The sequence below is a fragment of the Canis lupus genome, chromosome X (assembly GCF_011100685.1).
Source record: "Canis lupus familiaris isolate Mischka breed German Shepherd chromosome X, alternate assembly UU_Cfam_GSD_1.0, whole genome shotgun sequence".
Lineage (NCBI taxonomy): Eukaryota > Metazoa > Chordata > Mammalia > Carnivora > Canidae > Canis > Canis lupus.
The window spans coordinates 119842472-119866451 of record NC_049260.1 but is presented as its reverse complement, the minus strand read 5'-3'; the positions used below and the strand labels follow the sequence as shown (position 1 = coordinate 119866451).

The following is a 23980-nucleotide window of genomic DNA, read 5'->3' as shown; positions in this document are numbered from 1 at the left end:
ACACCAAAAGAGTGATAATGACAACCGAAAAGGTGGTGACAGGGTTTATAGCATTCTTGCACCTGCATTCTGTTGCCCAGTCCCTCGGGCACCCTGAGCATCTGCCTCCTTGCTTGCCTCAGGTCGTAAGATTTGTGGCAGAGTCAGGACTCAAACCCAGTGCTCTTCACGATGCCCAGGCCACCGGTGACGCTTGCCCCTAAAGCCCCACAAAAGTGGAAGAGGCTGCTGTGAGGTTGGAATAAAAGCTAGAACAAACGAATCAAACAAAACCAAAAAAACCCAAGCCCATGTGTGCTTCACAAAGACGGCTGTGGGAGAAGTGTTTGGCTTGGAACCCAAAATGTTTTTCCAAGCTACAAAAAGGAAAAGACCAAGAGTCAGAGGTTCAAATGGGCATATTGACTACATTTCCAAGAGTGACACAATGGTTTAGGAATGGCTGGACTGTTCCTCTTCTTGGCTTCCCTTGGTGGGCACCAGGGACGGGGGAGCAGGCGCCGTTTCTAGCCGATCACCTGGGCGGCAAGTGACAGGGCTGGGAGTGCCGCCCTGAGCCTTTCCAGCAGCAGCTCCAGGGGCTCCAGCTCCACGCTCCAATGTGGCACCAAATGGCTGCATGACGACATTGGGCTATCCAAGCAGTCCCCTGATTCTGCCCAATGGGGCCCCGCCTGATGGCAGAAGTAGAACAAGAGAAATAACTGAAGGAACAGTGGAGAAGAATCAAGCCCCAGGCCAGGCTTTTTGGGACTGGAGCCCCTGCAAAGAGGCAGAGGAGGCCGTCACACTGGTCTCCCCTTGCAGGCTGGGGCCTGCCATGGGGCATGGTGGACTGGAAGGTGGGCAGGGAGGTAGCCGCCAGCCTGCGGAGACCAGAAATGCAGAGATGATAACGGCTGTGTGCAAGAGCATCTGTGAGTCTATGTGCACGTGGACACACGTGCATGTGTGCCAGCACGTGGGTGTGCAAGTGTGTGCACATGCGGACATGGGTCTGTGTGTGTGCATGCTTGTGCACATTTGTGTGTATGTGTTATTAATATTCCACCAGTGAATGCTTCCCTGGGGTTCCCTGGTTCCCCTTTTCCCAAAATATACCATAAAGTGAAGGGAAAAGAATCCTTGAGCCTCCGTGACTACTCATCCAACCCATCCAGGAAGAGGAGAGGGCAACACCCCTGTAGGTAAGTGCTGTTATTATATTCTGATTTCTCAGATGAGGAAACAGGCACTGAGAAGGGAATTACCTTGAGGGGTATCCCAGTAACCCCCAATCCCAACTCCCCAGGAGTTACTTGCAGAAGATAGCGGCTAGAACCCCAGACTTCTGGCTTCTACACCATGGCTCTTTTGTCAATACCCACCTCTTTGGGACTATGACACACTTTTGAGCAAAATGAGCTCTTTGCTTCTGGCCTGCTGTGATCTGATCGGGTTCCCTTCCTGGAGGACAGGGTTGAGAACACTCAGGGTCCCAGTGCCCCTGTGGAGTGCGTGGTGACACGTGGTGCTCAGTTGAGACAGCCTAATGAGCTGTTGTGACCAAGGCACCTGAGAGACCCAGCTTTGCTGCGATTAACAATAGAGGAAGCAGGGTGGTGTGGCCAGACTGGCCGGGTGGAACTGGGTTAGGGATGACCCTCCGTGGGGGGCAGGGCTCAGCCTTTAACCCATAAACAGTGGAAAGAAATGGAAGGGTTCTAGGTAGGGAAATAGCACAGGCAAATGTGGGGGTCAAGGCACCTTGCTCTCTGAATGCCAGTCTGGACCCAGGGGGACCAGAGAGGAGGCTAGAGTGGTGGGGCTGGCCCCAGGGGCTGTAGGGAAAATCCAGGCTCCAACCCCCACAAGAAACCCTGTGCCTATAAAGGCAAATGCCATCTCAAAGAAAGCAGTGATCATATTGCTTTATAACTGGTTTTCCCAGCTATTTACATACAACAGTCCCCCCACAAAACAGGTGTCAAAAATACAGCAAACTCTATTGTGCTGAAAAAAGTCATTTTGACAAGTCTAATTTACTGAGATTGAGTCATGAGAGCATAAACAAATCTCTCTTGTCAAAGTCCATATTGAAAGTGGGGAAAACGGATTGTAGACTTAAGTGCACTAATGCTTGGAAAGGTACTCTTATTTCCTTCGGAAATTTCTAGCACTGCTCACACATATGTTGCCTCTCAGCCTCCAAAGCTGTCCCCCAACAGAGCGCACAGTTTGGATGCTCAGAAATAAGAGTGGCCCCAGAGGTGGCCGCACTCTGGCTCCCAGCCATGAGGTTCCCACGTAAATCGGTTCCACAACCTCAACTAGTAACATGAGAAACCTGGGGGGACCTCGGGGACAACCAGCTAGAAGAGGACATGGATTCCCTAGACAGAATAAAGCTGTTGACTACGGTTGCTAGTTACTTACATTTTATAAAGATCTTATTTATTTATTCATGAGAGACCCAGAGGGAGAGGCAGAGACATAGGCAGAGGGAGAAGCAGGCTCTCTGTGGGGAGCCCGATGTGGGATTTGATCCCAGAACCACAGGATCATTCCCTGAGCCCATGGCAGAAGCTCAACCACTGAGCCACCCCGGTGTCCCTCTCACATGTTTTAGAAATCTCTTTGGCAAGCTAAGCTAGAAGGAAAAAAGCAAAAGGCAATTCCAGTGTCCATGTCTCCTCTTGCCAAAAGAGGCTTGGCCACTCTGCTCCACCTTGGACTTCTGTAGCAGCCACTTCTCACCCCCTTCTGATGCCTGCAATGTGCCCCCACTCAAAGACGCTGGGTTGCTCCTCTTGGCTTTCCCTGTTGTGTCACAAGCCCACTTGTGGTTCTCCTCATTGTCCCTGGTGTCTGGGTATGTGTGGTGGGCCCCGAGTGTCCACCTCTTGCCCCCATTTGGGTTGCTTTAGGTTCTACCCCAATGTCTCCACCTCTACTTGCCTGGGAATCTCACAGCACAAAGCACCCTAGGGGCTTCTAACTCTGCCTGGAAGCTGGTGGGCCCCCTCTTCCTCAGGAAAGGCTTGGTTGAGCTCTCACTTGGGTTAAAAGTTAGGAAAGCCCATGAGCCATCATCTTACCTCATCTCTCCATCCAGGCTTAGGTGAGAGGGGGTCCCCAAGGTAGCCACAGTCACCACTTATCTGTGGCAAATAAAGATCACCAAGTTGACATATAAAGCAACTTGAGGCCAAGCAGAAGAGGCAACAATTGCAGTCTTTTTTTTTTAAGATTTTATTTATTTATTTATTTATTTATTTATTTATTTATTTATGAGAGACACAGAGAGAGGCAGAGACATAAGCAGGCTCCCTGTGGGGAGTCTGATGCGGGACTTGATCTCACGACCTGAGCTGAAGGCAGACGCTCAACCACTGAGCCACCCAGGCATCCCAACAGTTGCAGTCTTTTAAGTGATTTCCTTCCAAAGTGACTGAAAGTATTTGATATCTCATCAGTTCGTGAGGCTCCCGGCCTGGTCAGCTCGGTGTCCACGCCGCAGGGACATCAGGGGTGATGTGCACAGATGGGAGATGGGACAGGCACACTTTGAATTGTCACCAGGTACCACTGAACCACACACTGACCCAGCTGGGTCTTAGAGGGAACCACTTCTTTGCCGCAATCCCAGCTAAGGAAGCGGAAGATCCGGTCTCAGAAATCAATACGGCGTCTGTAAATGAACATTAGTCACTTTACCATCGGTTCCCATCCTGCGACTGATTAAAGTCAAGGGTGGCAAGGACGTGCTTTGCCCTGCTTGAGGAAATCTGCCTTGGTCCAGAGGCAGTGGAAGCCACCCAGGGCTGGCTGGATTCCTGCACCAACACACTCATCATGCCACAGTTGGAAGGATGAAGCCCTGTGGAAGTGCAAGTGCCGTGTGTCAGACACTTTTCAATTAACAGCCCCTTGCTTAGTGACTTTGGACCACCAGCCACCCACTCCCCCACGGGCAGTGCAGGCCAGCAGGCCCCAGTACCCCAGATCCGTCATCTGGTGCCTCCTGCTCCCTGATGAGAAATCAGATGTCAGCTTGCAGTCTCGTCACCCCCAATTCCACATCAGGTCGTGTCAAAGAAACATTCACAACACAAATCACATGAGCGGTGGGAAAGCCAGATTGCCCCAACAGCTGACAACGAGAGGAGAGGAGCACTTGATCCGAGGCAGGTCGTGCAGGGAGCACCGCGGACGCAGGCCTGAGAGAGGAAAGGAGGCTCCAGCCCTTAACCAAAGGCCTGGGTGCTGCTCAGGGTGGAAAGAGCATTTTCCCTCTACCCTTCCAGGCTTTTGGCTGAGACCCTCTGGCAATAAAAGGACAGATTAATAGGAGAAAACCCAACAGCAGCTTCAGAACCTGGATCCCTCCTGTAATCCGAGGGAGAGACCCAGGAAAACGGAGCCACTCTCTGAAGTGGCCTGGGCCACCACCTAGAATAGCATCTCCAGCTGAAGACAAAAGAAGGTGATGAGCACTGGGTGTTAGACTTTATGTTGGCAAATCGAACTTCAATAAAATATATTTTTAAATATATATAAAATATTATAAATATATATATAAAATATATAATATATATTTTATTGAAGTTTGATTATATATATATAATGGATGGGTGGGGGGAGCCAGTCCCAGGAGGTGATGGGGGAAAGCCTGGTAAACAAGGCGAAGGTTGTTATGCAGATAAACTGGAGGCCTTCTCCTCTCCATTCGTTGAGTTTCTAGATATTAGAGCCTCCCCCACTTCCTCTGACGGGGAGGGACACCCTTACAAATGGAGATTTGCTTTATCCATGTAAATGTGTCTTGCAAAAGGGTGACTCTTGTCTTCGTTTTCCAAGCTTCTAGGACTATGTCTGCTGCTTCTTAAAAATAAGAGCTCAAAATAATCCCTCTGCCCAAGGGGCACAGCCTCTGCCCTACAACCCTACCTCCGAGACCCAAAGCCAGTTTGGCCTTCGCCACGGACCCGGGGGTGCCCACGGGTTTGGGCACGGTGGGTGGCTGCAAGTTTGTCGTGGGCAAGGGTGCCTGCGTGCGGGCTGGTGGGGAACACCCACCCTACTCTGCCCTCTTCTCTCTGGCATCATCACAAGCCGGATTGGCTTCGTTTCTTCTTATAGCACCAAGAACTTACCCAGAAGGAACTCAGCATTCTCCGGGAAGCAAAGGGCGACTGGGCTGGGACTAAGAAGATTCTGCGAGTCTGAAGCAGCTTGCTCAAGGGCCACCCCGCTGGGAGGAGGAGGACCCCGGATTTAGACCTGGGCTTTCTGCTTCCCAGAGATCCTGGCCTGCCCTGCCCTGCCCAGTGTGTGACCCCACATGACACGAGGCTCTCATCTGGATCTCACCCTGGACTTCCATGAATAAACTGCAGGTGGAGGAGGGTGGAGTGGAGGCAGGAGGCGGGGGTCACAGAGCCTCATTCTTCCCTGAGTCAGGAGAGGCCTGGCCGGGCTTGGTTTCTGGTCTCAGGGAGTGACTGTGAGGTTAATTGTATGGCCCGTCCCGCTGTGCTCCCCTCCTGGAGCCTTGCCAAGCTCTTTGCCCATTTGCAGGGCCCATCGGCACGTGTTCGAGTCCGGTTTGGGGTCTGCCTGGCCCCCTGTGCCATTTCCGTCAGGTCCTTTGTGTGCCCTCTGACTCAGGCACTGCTCTGGACTTGGCCAAGCAGGGCTCAAATCTCAGCCCCCCACTTCCCTGTGGGGGGGACGGCGGGCGGGGACCTGAGATGAGGGCTGGAAGCTCTCTGACCCTCCGTTCCCTCCTGTGGAAAGTGCCAGGGACACCTGCTGCCCAGCAGCGTGCGCGAGCAGCTGGTGGAGCCCTGCAGCTGGCCGGGGTGTCCTGAGCACTGGGGTATGTGGCTGGGGTGCCAGGCCCTTCAGCAGAACCAGCAAGAAGCACGGGGGGAGGTGAGAAGGCCAGAGAGCCGAGGCAGGCCGCAAATAGCACCTCCCCACCCCCCCACCCCCCCACCCCACCCCCGGAGTGCCCATGACCTTGTTGGAGTCTCACATCTTGATGTGGGAGGCCCACCCCTGTTGGCGATTTTGCCTGCTTTTGCCAGGTGTCGCCCAAGTGCCAGCTTGCCTTGCACCGGAGATCGGGTGAGAAGTGGACCAGACCTAGGCTCTTCCTTCAGGGCGCTTCCAAGCCAGGGGCTCCTGGGCTGGGGCAGCTGCATTACCTGGGAGCTCCCCACCTCAGATCTTTTTTTTTTTTTAATAAATTTATTTTTTATTGGTGTTCAATTTACCAAAATACAGAATAACACCCAGTGCTCATCCCGCCAAGTGTCCCCCTCAGTGCCCGTCACCCATTCACCCCCACCCCCCGCCCTCCTCCCTTTCCACCACCCCTAGTTCATTTCCCAGAGTTAGGAGTCTTTATGTTCTGTCTCCCTTTCTGATATTTCCCACACATTTATTCTCCCTTCCCTTGGATCTAATCTGTGTAGGACATCAAGCCCACGGCCCTCCTTTTTGGAAGGCAGATATCTGGGGACACTTAGCCATCAGCCACCGAACGCTGGCTCTTGCCAGCGTCGGGCTGGGCACCTGGCATGGGCTCCAGGATGCAAACCCTGGAAGGCACATGGGCTGTCCATCTCCAGGTGGCAAGCTCCTGGTGTGGAGGGAGGGTGCAGATACAAGGGAGGGCCCACCAGGGGTAGCCCCAGTGGAGTGCCAGCAAAGCAGGGGTAGGGTGGGGGGTAGGGAAGCACTGGGGGCTGCAGTAGGTGGGGGATCAAGGCATTCTGATCAAGGGGTACAGAGGTGGGAAGAGGTCACTGCCATAAGCCCCACTCAAATGCAAGCTGTTCCTTTCTGTTTTATGGACTCGGATTTTGAAACCAGTTTTTCCGTTTTCCACTACAGCCTGACCTTTCCCCCTCCCAGAATGCTTTGGGCTGCACTCCCTCCAGGGGCTTGGTAATGCCCACCACCTAGCTCACTGCCTTCTCTGGGGGCCTGGCCTGACTTAGCCCTGGGGTTCCCCTGAAACAGCCAGAGGAGGGCCTCAGGGAAGAGCCAGGTCAGCTCCCACAGCCTGGGGCTGCACCCTCAGATCACAGAGTACTTTCCGAGGCCCCAGGCTATACCCACAAGAAAGACTGAGACTCTTCTTTCCCTAAAGATCCCTGTGCTAGGAGAGAAGGAAAGGAGTGTCCACGAAAAGGTATCTCCTGCCCACACCTGTCCACACAGATGCCAGCAGGGAGGCCCTGGGCCCTGGCTTGCTTCCTGCCAGGCTGGTTGTGTGCTCTCTGAGACCGGGTCAAGGGGGCAAGTGCCTGGGCCCTTCACACTCTCAGGCAAGAGGTCAGTGCAGAAAAAAAGCCACATTCCTCTCATTGTCATTTGCACCCCTCTGTCCCTACTGGGCCCCATCTCCTCTGTGACTTTGAAGTAATTTCCCTGGTCCAGTTAATGGCCTGCAGGTTTACAGCCCGGGGGCATTGGGCAGTCACAAGTAGTGAACGGGCTGGGGCGGGGGGGGGGGGGGGGGGGGGGGGGGGGGGGAGGCAGAGGAACACTGGGGCCCCTTGGGAGTGCCAGCAGGCAGTCGGTTCTAGCCCCCCCCCCACAGCTCCTTTCTAAATGGGGTTTCTGAAGCTCCCAGACATCCAGCGACTTGCCCCACATCACCGAGATAGTAAGTTCTAACCAGAACTGTAACCTTAAAAGCCCCTGTTCCTGTGATAGAGCGTCTGCTTTCAGCTCAGGTCATGGTCCCAGGGGACCCAAGATTGAGTCCCGCATCCCTGCAGGGAGCCTGCTTCTCCCTCTGCCTGTGTCTCTGCCTCTCTCTGTGTGTCTTTCATGAATAAAATAAAATCTTAAAAAAAAGGCACTGTTTGTTCCAATTTCTGTTGGATAACAAACCCTCTCATCAGACCCTTCCGCCCCCTCCTCTTCCTCCTCCTCCCCCTCTTCCTCATCCTTCATTCAGTTCAAGCCTTGCTTATTGAGGCCCCCTCCCACCCCCTGCCCCCTCTGGGCTGCACAGGCCAAGGGTGGGGGCTCAGCGTTAGACTAGAACCTGTTCCTTGCCACCTGCCTCTGCTAGAGCATCAGCCCCCTGATGACAGGGAGTTTTTCCAGTTTGAGCCATTTTCACTGCAGTAGCTAAAACTGTGCTGCTCAGCGGGGTAGCTACTTACTAGTCGTGTGTGGCCATTTAAATGTAAATTCATTAAAAAGAAATAAAGTTGAAAATTTAGCTCCTCTGTTGTACTAGCCACATGTCACGTGCTCAAGAGCTGCATGATGGCTACTCTATGGGGCAGCTCAGACATCGGACACGTCCACCAACCACAGAAGTTTCTACTGGGCAGCACAGCTCAAGAATAGTGCCTGGTACGTGGTGGGCACCTGTCTCTTCTGAATGTGGAATGAACAAAAGGACTTTGAAGGCTAGGACTCTGGTAAATAGTGAGGGGGTAAACAGCTTCCAAGAGCTACTGATTTCTGTTTGTGATCATGAACTAGAGTGATCAAGGAAAACTTGAAAAGGTATATGAAATGGTAAAGTTTTGGATGAAGCTGAGTGAACACAGGCTGCAGAAAAGACTAAGAATGCTATCTTCTGGGAGCTTCAGAGTATATGTAGAATTGAAACGCGCTAGTACAAAGGCATACGTGTTGGAAGAAGGGAAGTAGAATTAAAGCATAAAGACGTTGCATTGCCCAGGAAGAGACTCAAGGTAAAAATTAACATTAGACTTTGCTAAGTCAAGGATGAGTGTTACTCTCTGGGGACCCCTGGAGTCTCCGAGAACCTTTCAGCCAATCTGAAGGAGGCAAACTATTTTCATAACACTAATATGAGAGTTAACTTTGCCACTCTCTTTTTCACACGTATACGGCAGATGTTTCCAGAGGCTACGTGACATGTGACATCACAACTGATGGAATGCAGGGACAGATGTGAGAATCCAGCTGTCTTCTCTTAAGCTGGACATTAAAGAGGTTTAAAAAATTGTAAAACAGTCCCACGCTTCTTGTTACATTTTTTTGATTTAGAAGGATATAGTCATTTTTCATAAAACAAATGTGATTTGTGTTGACACGTAGTATGTATTAGGGTTCTCCAGACAAATAGAGCCAAGAACCAACAACACACACACACACACACACACACAGGTGTGTATGGAGGGAGGGAGGGAGAGTTATCACAAGGAATTGGCTCACATGATTATGAAGGCTGATCAAGCCCAAGATCTGTGGGATGAGTCGGCAAGCTGGAGGCATAGGTGTAGCTCCAGTCCGAGTCTGAAGGCTTGAGAAACAGAACATATAGTGGCAGCTCCAGTCCGAAGGCTAAAAAGCTCTACTCTTCAAGAGACACCGCAAGAAAACTAAAGACAAGTTACAAAATGGGAGAAAATATTGGCAAATCACTTATGTCTAAGACATATAAAGAAGTCTTACAAGTCCTTCTCTTTCTTCCTTCTCTTAGATTGTTTTTTATCGCTCTATTCTCTCTCGCCTCCATCCTTGTCAATTGGTGGTTATAGTTATGTATTAGTACTAGTGGTTGCTGATGCTTTGGTACAAGTTTTAAGAAAGGAAAAAGCCTATCTTGTGATTGGAAGGCAATCTGGCAGGAAGAACTCTCTTACTTGGGGGAGGGTCAGACTTTTGGTCTAGTCAGGCCTTCAACTGTTTGGATGAGGCCCACCTACCTTAGGGTGGACAATCTGCTTGACTCAGTCTGTTGATTTAAATGTTCATCTCATCTGAGCACCTGGGTGGCTCAGTGGTTGAGAGTCTGCCTTTGGCTCAAGTCATGATTCCAGGGTCCTTGGATCGAGTCCCACATCGGGCTCCCTGGAGGGAGCCTGCTTCTCCCTCTGCCTGTGTCTTTGCTTCTTTCTGTGTGTCTCTCATGAATAAATAAATAGAATCTTTAAAAAATAAAGAAATACATGTTCATCTCATCCAAAATCATCATCCCAGAAATACCCAGAGTCATGTTTGACTAGATATCTGGGTATTCAAAGGCCTAGTCAAGTTGACACAGAAAATCAACCATCACAAATGGATTTATTATTTTGTCACATTTAAATGAACTGAATCATATTTTAGATTATTGTAGTTTTAACTTCTGACATACTGAATATCAATAGCTATCATGTAAAGGGGATCCAGAGGTCAGAATATTTGAGAATCTCTGCTCTCGGATAATCACTATTACAGATGGTGGAGACCATGCCCCAACACTGACTTTTGGCTTCTTTCCTATCAATCTTACCTCTAGAGGCACAGCCTGATTCCCTGTGAGCCTGTGGCTCTGTCCTGTCACTTTTGATGGCAGGCAGGAGAAGTGTGGGGCAAAAAGCATGGACCCCTGGAAGCTACTCCCAAGGTACCCCAGCCCAAGAGAGCTCTCCTTGATGATGGATTCTATATCTATCTATCTATCTATCTATCTATCTATCTATCTATCTATCTATCTATCTAATCTATCTCCACATACATATAAATACACACGTACAAAGAGAACCCAGAACCCACGGAGCATTCCAATCAGGCATATACACAGTCTGAAGGTTGATAAAACGTTTCCAAATGGAGATAGCGATGTAACCGTTTGCAGTGGTGCCATAGGGCCACAATTTTGCTAGCAACCTGGTAAATAACTGTTACTAAACATTCAAAGTGGCTGCTTCTCTCTGACCTTCTGGACAACATAAGGGGCTTTCAGAGTGTTGCTGGAGAAGGAAAGTGTGAGCCTTGCTGTAAACTTATAAATACTTGCTTATTTGGGCTTCGGCTTTCTTCTCCAGCACTGATATTTCCTTTAAAAACCCGAAAGAGTCCTTCTATGCTCCCAGGGCTGAGAGCTTTGCAAAGTGCTTCTCAAGCCCTTGTGGTCTGCCCTCTCAGCCCCCCGCCACCCCCCAACACCATGGAAGTTGGCTGGCCCTGTGGATGGGAAACAGGCCCCTGAGAAGGGCCTTGAACCCAGGGCTACTCTCTTTTCTTGGTCCCCACGGTACTTGTCCCCTAGCACTGAGCCTTAACGGACTTTGACTCACAGGTAAAGCCCACTTTAGAGAGACTGATGGTGGCTTTAACCACCCGACCCCTGTCCACACTGAAGTGTCATCAACAGGCACGAGCTCAGCTTCCCCCTGCTTTTGCAGGGACCAGGGACTGCAGAGGAGACAAACCTGGGATCTGCAACCGGTGGTAGGAAGCCCTGTGGAGGAAAGAGAGACAGATGCCCTAGCCTGGAGCCTCAAGAGCCAGGATTTTATGGGGGGTGCCGCAGGAGTCCCGGGGCTGCGGGATGGTCATGCTCAGGAAATGGGGAGTCCCTATCCCCAGGAGACTCACAAAGCCCTTTGAGGGGAGGCTGGGGCTGGAGATCCGGGAAGCTTTGATCCCCACCCCCCCACCCTTCCCCAGTGCTTCCTAAAAAAAGGAAAGGTAGGAGGAAGTTGCAGGAATTTCCCCAAAGGCAGGCTCCAGGCCAAATCCAAAATCTCACTGATGCCAACTCATGGTGCTTCTTGTCTCTTTCCCTCTGTCTCTGTCTCTGTCTCTCTGTCTCTGTCAGTGTCTGTGTGTCTCTGAACTCTCACTGTCTGCACCCAGACCTGGGCTGACAGGCACGCTGCCCCAACCTGCTCCCTTCGCTGAGAAAGCAAGTGGCGCTGCCCCCGGCCGCATCTTGCCCAGACCCCAGGTAACCTCTACTCCCGATGAGCATGGACAGTTTAGCAGCCAGACTCTTTCTGGATTATGAGTGAGAAAACAAATAACAAATAAGCTACTAGCATGTGCCCGATTGAAATGTGTCCTTCGAAGGCTTAGCAACCACACGCCCGGCCGTCCGGACCCAGCAGGCCTTCCGCCCGCCGCAGCAGCCTGCGGAGAGACGGTTCTGGGGGAGACAGAGTGCCGGGGGCTTGGGACAGGTGGAGATGGATTAAGGGGGCTGAGGGGCAACACGGGAGGCCACCTGATACTTTGATGAGGGCTCAAAAGCCAAGCTTAGCTGGAGCTCAGGTAACAGCTCCCCAGCAAACCTTCCCTGACCACCTGCACCCCTCCTCGCACACAGATACTCGTTCGCAGTTCTGGATGGTTCTGTATGCCAGGATACGCACACGGACCCTTGGACCCGCACACACACTCGTGTGTACCCCAGCACCCCGATGACCTGGGCTTCCCTCTGCCAGTGTCCCTAGCCCACTGGCCCAGAAATCCCCAATCTTAGAGCACACCCCGTTCCCTCCTGAGAAGGCCAAGTCAGAGGTGATCCCGCTGCCTCTCTCTCATCCTTCCCTCCCTCCTGCAGGCCTGCCTGCCCAGAGCCCCTGCTCTCCCTCCACACCTCCTGCCCTGTGCTGACATGCCCGGTCCTCAGGGGAAGGGCAGTCCCAGACCATTGCTCCTAGGACCCGGGTCCCCTCTTCCACAGGCAGGCCTGGTTGGAGCAGGTGGCTTCCCACCTGCTGCTGCTGTCCTGCCCTTGGGTGCGCTCCAGGAGCTCTCTGCTGCAGTTGAGCCTTCATGGGTTATGGCTTGAATCGTGTATCCTCCACAAGATGTGGAAATCCGAGTCACCAGGACCTGTGAATGTGACCTGATTTGGACATAGGATCCTTATGGAGGTGATCAAGTTCAGATGAGGTCATTAGCCTATGACTGGCGTCCCTATAAGGGGGGGACTTTGGACACAGAGATCCACAGAGAGAAAAGATTACATGAAGACGTGAGCAGAGCACCATCCACACACCAAGGGGTTCCTGGAGCTGCTCAAGGGCACGACAGAGGCCTGGCACCGAGACCCCCTCCCAGCACCCAAAAGGAACCAGCGCTGCTCACACCTTGATTTCGAACTTCTAGCTTGCAGAACTGGCAGGGCTGTTCCACCCCTGGTGAGCTGCCTTGAGGTGCTAGGCGAGCGCTGGCTCTGCAGTCTTGGGTCCTGTAGCCCTGTCTCTTGCTCAGGCTGGTGGGAAGTGTCCCTCAGGGCCCACCTGCCTCTCTGAGTCACCCATCTGGCCCCTCCCAGGAACCTTCTGATGTCCATAAATGCAATACAAGGCCTTCCACAGCCCATGCCATGGCTCCTCAGTCTCCAAATAAAGCACAACTTCTTCCATCTCCAAGGCCAGAGGGGCCTTCCCATTTCTACCGCCCCTACCCAATCCCCCACCCTAGGAAACTGGATGTTACCCTTCATACCCACCCTTCAGGCCCCATCCCACTGACGACTCAGCCAGCTCACTGCTTGTTGCTCTAAGTCCACTCTGGCCTAAGCTCCCCATTCCTGCCTGGATGACCATGCCAGCGTCCATCCTGGCCTCTTCACTTCCAGCTGGCATCCCCTCACCGTTCTCCATGGGGCCCCAGAGGGGTCCTTTACAAGCACACATCTGACTGCAGATTTCCTCTACTTGCCACATTTGGGTGGCATCTGATGGCTCTGAATCCCAAGGCCACAAGACCCTGTGTGACCAAAGCTGCTTCACCTTCTCCAGTGTTCTCTTCTGGCCTCCTGTCACTTGATGTCATTGATCCGGGAAAGCTCCCAGGCCCCCCTGGAATGGTGACATGGGTTCTGCGGGAGGAAGGGCTGCTGGTGTGATGAGTGGACTGGCAGCCCAAGGAAGCCCCTGGTCCCCCTGCTTTCTCAGAGGAGCAGTGAGAGGGCCCCCCTCAGCCAGCTGGCTGTGCCAGGGCATGAGCAAGGTTTCTAGGGATGAGGTAGGCAGGGAGCATGTATTATGCTAATTAGACTTGGCTTCTAGTTCACTCCTTCAGCCACAGATTTCTAGAAAGTGCAAGCACAGTGAGGGCTTGGCATTAACAGATGGCCCCAGGAAGCAAGAGTGTGAGTGTGTACATGTTCTCGAGCACATATGTGTTTGTTGTACGTGTGTGTGTCTAGATATGTGAGTGACTGCATATATGCACACACACCCTCCACACGCATACATGTGCTTGTTGTGTATGTGCATGTATATGTGTGGGTGCATGGGTGTATATGTATGTGCTTCTCTTTACCTGAGTGTATCAATATGTGTGTGTGAAGTGTGTATATATGCCACATGTGCATGTATATGTGTGTATGTATGTGTTCGTATCTGGGCATAGATGGACATTTACACATGGTGTGTATGCATGGCTACACATGTCCATGGGTGTGTGGATGTGTGTCTGAGTTGATCTGCACAGGTGTGTATGTATGTGTGTGTATGTGTTTAGGTGTATGTAGTATATGAATGTATGTGTGTGAGGGGTACAGATGTATACGGTTGTGTGGGTATGTGTCTATATTTGGGTGCATCTGCCTGGGTGTGAATGTGTGTGTGTGTGTGTGTGTGTAAGTTTATGTAAATGAATGCCTTGCAGGTATGTGGATGGGTATGGATGTGCAGATGTGTGTATTTGTACCTGGGTGTCATCTGCGTGATGTGTAGAGCAGGTGGCATCTGCATGTCTGAGTATGGATGTGTGTGTGATGTGGATGTGGATGGGTAGTTGATTGCGTGTCTGTATCAAATGTATCTTTTTTTTTTCAAATGTATCTTTATGGGTGTAGGTAGGGGATGCACAGTATGTATGTGTTCATCCATCTGCATGGGTGCTGAAGTTTGTATACACATGTGTGGGGGGCAGTGAACACATACAGGTCTGTAGATGTATGTCTGTGACTGAGCATATCTGTACAAGTATGAGTGTGGGGAGGGCGTCATGGGGTCAGGGGAGAATGGATATGCATGGGTGTATGGACACGTGTCCTATCCAGGTGGATGTGCACAGGTATGTGTATGTATGTTTGGGTGTGTGAAGGTGCATGCATTTCAGTGCATGTCTGTTGGGAGTGCAGTTGAGTGTGTGAATGTGTGTCCACATCGGGATTTATCTGCACAGGGGTGTGTGTGTGTGTTGGGAGTGCACATGGGTGTGTAGACATGCCTGTATCCAGGCATATCTGCAGAGGTGTAGAGATGAGGGCAGTCCATCTGTGTGTATGTGTGTGTTCGGGGGAGTGTCTGCCTGGGGGTGGGGTCTGGACAGTGTCTGCCTGGGCCCTTGCACCCACAGCCCTCTGGACAAGTCATTACTCATTCTTCTTCTCCCTCAGTTTTCCCAGCTGTAAAATGGGAACAGCAACAGCTCTTATCTCACAAGATGGCTCTGAGCATTGGCTTCCCCAACATCAGAGCTCTCCTGAGGGCCCCAAGTCAGCGGGTTCAAGGAGAGCCTCGTCTTTGGACTCAGATTAGTGACCACTTCAGTTTCTTCTAGCCTGCATGGAGCACTCTGTAGTCAAAGGCAGGGAGAGGCTGCAAGGCTGGACCCCCCCTTTACTGGGTAGCCAGGCCCCCTTTTGTTTCAGCCTGGTCTGCCGAGGACCCAGAGCTGGGTTCATCCCATCAGGACAGTGGCAGTTCCTCAGCCATCGACTTCTGTACTTAAGCATGTCATATGAGGCTGAGCAAAGAAACACCAAATTTAATAAAGCCCAGGAACTGGGAGAGCTCTCCAACCCAAATCAATCCTCGATGTGTTTTTAATTAAGTTATAGCCCTTTGTGATTAAAGAGTGTGAATTTCATTACTGTGACCATTTATCAAAGAGCGTACCTGCTGAACCTTTCCAATAGGCAGAGAAGAAGGCTTTTTATTTTCATCAACACCAAGTGCCCAGCTTGTATCTCGACTGACTCATCAGGGACAATTGTCTCCCCTCCCAAGCTAACACCCACTCAGTACCGACAAAACCATGCCTGCCCCCACCCTGCCCTCCACCATGTCGCCCACCAAAAGGCCAAGGCAGGTAAATAGATAACCTCTGATTTGGTTCAAGTATCTCTCCTAACACCTAGCCAGCCAAGCACTCCGACTGCCAGAGCTCAGCCCAGGCCTCAGGAGTCAGGGTGCATAGGGGAGGGAGCCCGAACAATCTCAACTGTTGACGCTGGCCTGCCTTGAACCATGGTGGGCTTCCAACATTGACCTGGACGCGGCTCATGGGGCTCCATGAATGAAGACTGAATGTTAACAGGCGAAAGGCCACTTTGGGGAACCTGTGCCTCTGCCAGTTGCTACACGTGTGTGCATATACATGTGCTCCTTATGTTTTCCAAGAGTGTTTTCTTTTTTTTAATAAATTTATTTTTTATTGGTGTTCAATTTGCCAACATATAGAATAACACCCAGTGCTCATCCCGTCAAGTGCCCACCTCAGTGCCTGCCACTCAGTCACCCCCACCTCCCGCCCACCTCCCCTTCCACCACCCCTAGTTCATTTCCCAGAGTTAGGAGTCTTCCATATTCTGTCTCCCTTTCTGATATTTCTCACTTATTTTTCCTCCTTTCTCCTTTATTCCCTTTCACTATTATTTATATTCCCCAAATGAATGAGACCATATAATGTTTGGAAGGTATTATGCTGAGTGAAATAAGTCAATCGGAGAAGGCCAAGATTGTTTTCTTAAAGTACTATAAACAGAAAAGTGTCCATATCGGGTGTGTATTAAATACATTTTACAAGTAAGCACAGTTGTGGAACCAAGACCAGATTGCGAAGTGGAACACGGGTGCTCCTCCCAAGCCCCCGTGGTACCCCCTCATGATCACTAATCCCACTCCACCACCACCCCCCAGTGGTAACTGCTATGCGAATCCTACCAGCGTTTGCTTATTTTTGTACTTCACTTAAATGGAATCAGAAAGAACTTGCTTTTTTTGTGCCTGGTTTATTTGACTCAGCCTTATGTTTGTGAGATTTGTCCATGCATACCTCATGGATTACTTACCCATTCTGCACCTGATGAATATTTTGGTCATTCCCAGTTTGGGTGGTATGAACATTGTTTATGAACATTTGTGTCCATGTCTCCTGGTAAGCGCACATACGCATTACTGTTGGTGGAATTGGTGCACCGTGTATGTCCAGCTATAGCAGACATGGCTGTATCGCCATAGTGTTTTCCAAAGTGGTTCTACAATTTACATTTCCACCAGCAGAATATGAGTGGCCCGATTGGTCTACATATGTAGCCAGGATAACCCTTCAGAATTGTCCCAAATTGGGGCCAGGGGTGGAGTCTTGCAATTCATCACAACCAGTCATCTGATGCACACTTCTCCTGGGGAGATGAGGTGGCCTCAGGCCTGGTGGCTCTTTTCAGCTGAAAGCAATCACTGGGAGGGGGAACCTCATCTGAGAGCCGCCAACTGTCAACACTCTGATTGAGTGCTTCAGTCCTGAAGGGGAGTCTGGGAAGCACACTACAGAGTCTACTACTGGTATCCTACGGGAGCTGTAATTTGCATTTTCTGTTGGATCCAGAGGTTGCACATCCTTTGGTCATTTGGATTGGCTCTTTTGTGAAATGTTGATTCAGGTCCTTCGCCACATTTTCTATTGGGGTATCTGTGTTTTCTTATTACTTTGTAGGATCTCTTTATATATTTTAGAAAGTTGTTTGGATATATATTCTGGACATATAGCTCAGAGAACTCTCTAAAATGTATAATATAGGGGATCCCTGGGTGGATCAGTGGTTTAGCACCTGCCTTTGGGCTGGGGCGTGATCCTGGAGTCCCAAGATCGAGTCCCTCATCAGGCTCCCTGCATTGAGTCTGCTTCTCCCTCTGCCTGTGTCTCTGCCTCTCTCTCTCTCTCTCTCTCATTGATAAATAAAAAATGTATAATATATAAAGAATGCCTATAAATCAATATGAAAAAGATGGACACTTCTTTTTTTTAAATTTTGCTTTATTTTTTAAAAAAGATTTTATTTATTTATTTAACAGAGAAGGAGAGAGAGCTAGAGAGCACAAGTGGCAGGGGGATGGGTGGGAGGGATGAACAGCAGAGGGAGTGGGAGAAGCATACTCCCCGCTAAGCAGGGAGCCTGACAATGCAGGGCTACTGATCCCAGCACCCTGGGATCAGGACCTGAGCCTAAGGCAGATGCCTAACCTACTGAGCCACCCAGGCACCCCAAGACAGACACTTAAATAGAAAAATTGGCAAAGAACCTAAATATATATATTGCAAGTATCTTCTCACTGCTTTTCCACTCTAAATGTTTTGTTTTGAAACTCAAAGACAACCTACAGAATGGGAGAAGATATTTGCAAATGACATATCAGATAAAGGGCTAGTTTCCAAGATCTATAAAGAACTTATTAAACTCAACACCAAAGAAACAAACAATCCAATCATGAAATGGGCAAAAGACATGAACAGAAATCTCACAGAGGAAGACATAGACATGGCCAACATGCATATGAGAAAATGCTCTGCATCACTTGCCATCAGGGAAATACAAATCAAAACCACAATGAGATACCACCTCACACCAGTGAGAATGGGGAAAATTAACAAGGCAGGAAACAACAAATGTTGGAGAGGATGCGGAGAAAAGGGAACCCTCATACACTGTTGGTGGGAATGTGAACTGGTGCAGCCACTCTGAAAAACTGTGTGGAGGTTCCTCAAACAGTTAAAAATAGACCTGCCCTACGACCCAGCAATTGCACTGTTGGGGATTTACCCCAAAGATACAAATGCAATGAAACGCCGGGACACCTGCACCCCGATGTTTATAGCAGCAATGGCCACGATAGCCAAACTGTGGAAGGAGCCTCGGTGTCCAACGAAAGATGAATGGATAAAGAAGATGTGGTTTATGTATACAATGGAATATTACTCAGCTATTAGAAATGACAAATACCCACCATTTGCTTCAACGTGGATGGAACTGGAGGGTATTATGCTGAGTGAAGTAAGTCAGTCGGAGAAGGACAAACATTATATGTTCTCATTCATTTGGGGAATATAAATAATAGTGAAAGGGAATATAAGGGAAGGGAGAAGAAATGTGTGGGAAATACCAGAAAGGGAGACAGAACGTAAAGACTGCTAACTCTGGGAAACGAACTAGGGGTGGTAGAAGGGGAGGAGGGCGGGGGGTGGGAGTGAATGGGTGACGGGCACTGGGTGTTATTCTGTATGTTAGTAAATTGAACACCAATAAAAAATAAATTAAAAAAAATAAAAATAAATGTTTTGTTTTGATAAACAAAAGTTGATAATTTTAATGCAGTCTAATGTATTATATATTTAATATGGTTTGTGCATTCAGTGTCCCATGTGAGCTACTGTTTACACTTCACCTAGAATTGGTTTGGGTATGTAACATGAAGAACGAGTCACACTGTACTTTTTCCATATGACATTCAATTGGCCCATAATCATTTATTGAAGAGACGCTCTTCTTCGTAATCAACTAATGATCTATGTGTGGGTCTGTTTCTGGACTCCATTCTGTTCCATTTTCAAATTGACTTCTAACTGTCCTTGCATCAATGTCACATTGTCTTATTATTATAGAATTTTTGATATCTAGCAATGTTAAAAAGAACTTTTAAGCGGGCTTGGATCTTTATTAGGATTGAGTCAAATCTATGAGGTAATGTGAGGAAAGTGTATATATTTACGATATTTGGTGTTCCAGCCCCTTACTAATAGCATATCCCTCCTTTTATTTAGATTTTCTTAATGTCTTTCAATGATGTTTTCTTATTTTCTGGGTAGAAGTTTCAGACATCTTTCATTTATTTCTAGGGTTTAGTCTTAGGTATTTGATGCTTTTTGATATTGTAAGTGGCATCTTTTCTCAATTTTTTAGAAGATTTTATTTATTTATTCATGAGAGACACAGAGAGAGAGAGAGGCAGAGACACAGGCAGAGGGAGAAGCAGGCTCCATGCGGGGAGCCCAACGTGGGACTCAATCCCAGGTCTCCATGATCAGGCCCTGGATTGAAGGCGGCGCTAAACTGCTGAGCCACCCAGGCTGCCTTCTTTTCTCATTTTATCTGCTATTTACTTGTTGCTGATATATGAAAATGTAACTGATTCCTATCAAGGAAAGTCCTATATATAGACTTTGTATCCTGCTATTTTACAAATTCTAATAGTTTATAGATTTTATTGGATTTATTATGTATGCAATCATGTAGCTTGTCAATAGATTTATTTATTTTCTATTAAACAAGATTGGACCCCTGGTACAATGTAGAATGGAAGTGAGGATAGTGGACAACCTTTTCTCATTCCCAATCTATGGGTAAAGATTCTAACATTTCACTGTTGATTATGATGGTTGCTATAGCATTTGTAGCTTCCTTTTATCTGACTAGAAAGTTCTCTTCTATTCCTCATTTGTGAAGAGATTTTTGTTTGTTCATTTGCTTGACCATGGACACCTGTGAATGTTGTCAAATGCTTTTTCTGGGTATATTTAAATAATTCTATGATTTTCTCCCTTTTTCCTGTTAATATGATTAATCAGATGGATTGATTTTCTAATATTAAGCCACCCTTGCATACCTAGAATAAAACTCAATTGGTTGTTGAATTAAAATATTTTTCCCTAGAAGCAGACACGGGGTTAAGTATTGGAGTACAAGGAGGTGATTCCTGAAAACATCATGAATATGAAGTGCTCCCTCTTTTCCTTTTTTTCTGTCTACACAAACACACACACACACACATACACACACACAAATGGGACAATAAATATATATGAATACATATGCATGGACATATATATACACAAGTGTAATTTAAATGGGGATATATCTATATGTATATATTTATGTGTGTATATAAACACATATATAGATTCATATTATAGGTGTACATATATATATATTGGATTTGATGAGCTAACATTTTTTTCCTCTTCTTTTTTTTTTTTCCTCTTCTTTTTTTTTAAGTAGGCCCCACGCCCAACATGGGGCTTGAAATCATGACCCTGAAACTAAGACTTACATGCTCTAGTGACTGAACCAGCCAGGTGCCTCTGGCTGGGTGCCACTGTAACCTTGGAGTCAAGGTCACAGTGATTTCATCAGGAAAGGGGGTGCTCCCCCTTTTCTATACTCTGCAAGAGCTTATGTAAAACTAGAGTTATTTCTTCCTTAAGTGCTTAGAAGGATACACAAGTGGGGGTTCTTTGCAGGATGGTTTTTAACTAATTTGCAACTTCATTGATAGATACTGGACTACTCAAATTTTCTGTTTCTTCTTCTGTCAGCTTTGGAAGTTGTCACTTTTTTGTTTTTTGGGGGGGGGGGGTTTGAATATAAGCAAAAGAAACCTCTAAGCACAAGAGAGCACCTAACTTGAGACGTCATGTGAGACAAATGGCCCTTGAAGAGACACGGGCAGTTTCCCTGGCTGCTCCAGGGATGCAAAAGGTTAAATTCATTTATGAGAGGAATGAACTTGTCAAGCCAGAGCGTAAAATGATCTGGAGGCAAATGCTAATGCATTGACTCCGAAGCATTTCTATGTTATCAACAGCCCTCCGTGATTATGTAAATTGGAAATAAATGATTGGCATTCACAAATGTGCCTCAGAGCACATATGGATAATTAGCACAGCACCAAGGAAGCCAGTTGTAGAAGGCAATTGTGACAAATCCACAAAAATGATGGTTCTTGGTTAATAGTTAATGATACGTGTCGGGGAGAGGGTGAAGAGCAGAGTTGTGGGGCCCTCCTCCTCCAGAGCCTGCTCTCCTTCCTTCCTTGGCTAGCCCTCCCAGCAGTGCTGAGCCCTCTACCTGACCCACTGCCAGGACTGGGAAATTGGAGACTCCCCGAAAAGGATGCCGCAGAAGTCTATTGCAAAGCAAGATTCAACAGCTCCCTTCTCAGTTTGCAAATGGGTTGGAAGAGCACCAGCGAGCAATGTCAAGCTTGTTTGAAAGCCACTGTGTGTAACGAGTGCAGGGCTGGGGTTTCATTACTAACACCCGCCAACAGCACCCAAGTCACAGCCCCTCCCCTCTCACTTTCCAGTATCAATTCATAGAGAACGAATGTCAATTCCATAGCTCAGACAATCTGATGTCTGGAATAACACAAGGGCACCAGTGCTACTAAAATAAAAGAAATGGGGTTTGATTGAAGGGCCCATGGAGCATGAAGACAGCACTTTTTAATAGTCTGTGCACACGGGTTGCATCGCGGTGGCCTGGATGGTGATGAAAGAACAAGGGCGGTTAGGGGAACTACCTGGGTTTCAGGTACTCTGTGCAGGTGCAGGAGCAACTTGAAGATGGGAGGTAAGCTGGAACTGAAATCTCTTGTGGACAGGGTTGGGGAGCCGGCTGATGTCTGGGCACTCAACCTTTTCAAGAGTCTGCAAAGTTCAATGATGAGCCCTGACTAACTTTAATACTTTTTGTTGGCCTGGGGAGGCTCTCTTCTGCTTGGCCAGAGTCCCTGGTATAAGAGCAATTGAAGCCTCGATCGTGGTTCTACGAGGCCCCTGGCTCGTCGCATGGTCTAAGCGAGTTTCTCTCCTTACCTTAACTCTTCAAGGTGGTGTGTGAGGAGTAAAATCCTCTACCTTGTGGCTAGAGAGCTTAGACTCACTGGAGATTCAAATACCTGGAAACCTTGGTTTAGCTAGGCCTTTGCCGTCAAGCCAAGTTGCTGAAGCTTTTAAAAAAATGCCCTGGAAATCAAGGCTTGGGCACTCAAAAGACCTGGATTGAATCCTGTTTCTGTCAATAAGGCACCAGGAGGCCTTGGGATATTTCCTGCTCCACATAGTGTCCCCAAATGTCCAATGAGAGTGTCACTTGATTTCAAGGAGAGCAGTTCTCAAACTTATTGGCCTCAGGGTCCCTTTACATTCCAACAATTATCAAGGACTTCACAGGACTCTTGGTTATGACGATTCTTTCTCTCTCTCGATATTTACAAATTTCAGAATTTAGACTGAGCAAACTTTAAATTATCTATTAACTCATTTTAAAACAACAATAATGTACCCATTGAATGTTAACATAAATACTATATTATCCAAAAAGGAAAATGACCACTGAGGAAAGTGACATCGTTTTACATTTTTGCAAATCTCTTCAATGTCATGCTCAACAGAAGACGGCTGCATTCTTGTATCTGCTCGTGCATCCAGGCTGCTGTGATATTCCCTGTGCTGCCTCTAGAAAAAGCTCACCGTGCAGTTGTTGAAGGCGAATAGAAAAGGCAGCTGCCCTTAGGGGTCCCTGCCCACAGTGTGTAAACTGCTGCTCTGGAATTAACTAAATCAGGTCCCAGACCAGGTGTCCTGGCATCCCTCAAGGTGTGTCTGGACACTGATGCTTAAACTTGCTTTGGGAGGGGGCTGCTTTCTCACCCCCAAATCCTGATGGAAGTGAGTCATTTTATTTCTAGCATCCTTACCTGCCTTGGGGGTCAGGCCACCAACATGAGACATGACTGTGTCTATCTACAGCTCAGGTTCCGTAACTGGTGCAGATGGGCCTTATATAGTTCACAAAGAAAAAACAAAGCAAAGACCAATGGAAACAGGCAAATAGGTACGCAAAATGTGCATTCGGATTCCTGTTAGAGAAACAGAGTGACCAATTCCTACATCAAGGTCATTTGGCATGGCACGTGGAGTGGGCTTTCTAAGCAGCGGGGCCGCCATGGAGTGCCTAAGGGTCTGCCGTGGAACTGTGTTCAGAAGGACACAGGAGAATAATCTGATAATGCCTGGCCAACATTGCTGTGTAGCCTCCTGCATTCAGAGAGAGGGTAGAGGTACCTCGAGTGCAGAGCCTGCAATCCCAAGACTTGAGTTTGGGCAAGGGGGCTTCTGCTGCCAGTTCCCCATATGTGTGTGTGTGTGTGTGTGTGTGTGTGTGAGAGAGAGAGAGAGAGAGAGAGAGAGAGAGACCTGGGCAAGTTAGTTCCCCCTGGCTCCATCCTCTCATCTATAAAATAGAAAGAGTGTCACCATCCTACCCTTCCTTGGGGCTTTCAGGCGTCCCAGCCACGCAGATGGCTGGAGAAGGCCCTGGGAAATCGTGGGATGCTCCTAAGACATCACAGCCCTTCGGGAAGAGGCTGCAGACTTGAACCAGGCAGGGCAGCACACCAAGTGGAAGCCACCTCCTTGGAAG

General features: G+C 48.7%; 1 long non-coding RNA gene across 2 annotated transcripts in view; it reads right to left on the bottom strand.

Moving 5' to 3' along the window:
* Positions 1 to 3278: 3278 nt before the first annotated feature.
* LOC102154180 overlaps positions 3279 to 23980 on the bottom strand; it is a 268196-nt gene continuing 247494 nt past the window's right edge. For both annotated transcript variants that reach the window (XR_005386524.1, XR_005386525.1), the window contains one exon: positions 3279 to 3859. This is a non-coding gene — a long non-coding RNA (uncharacterized LOC102154180). The remainder of the gene's footprint in view (positions 3860 to 23980) is intronic.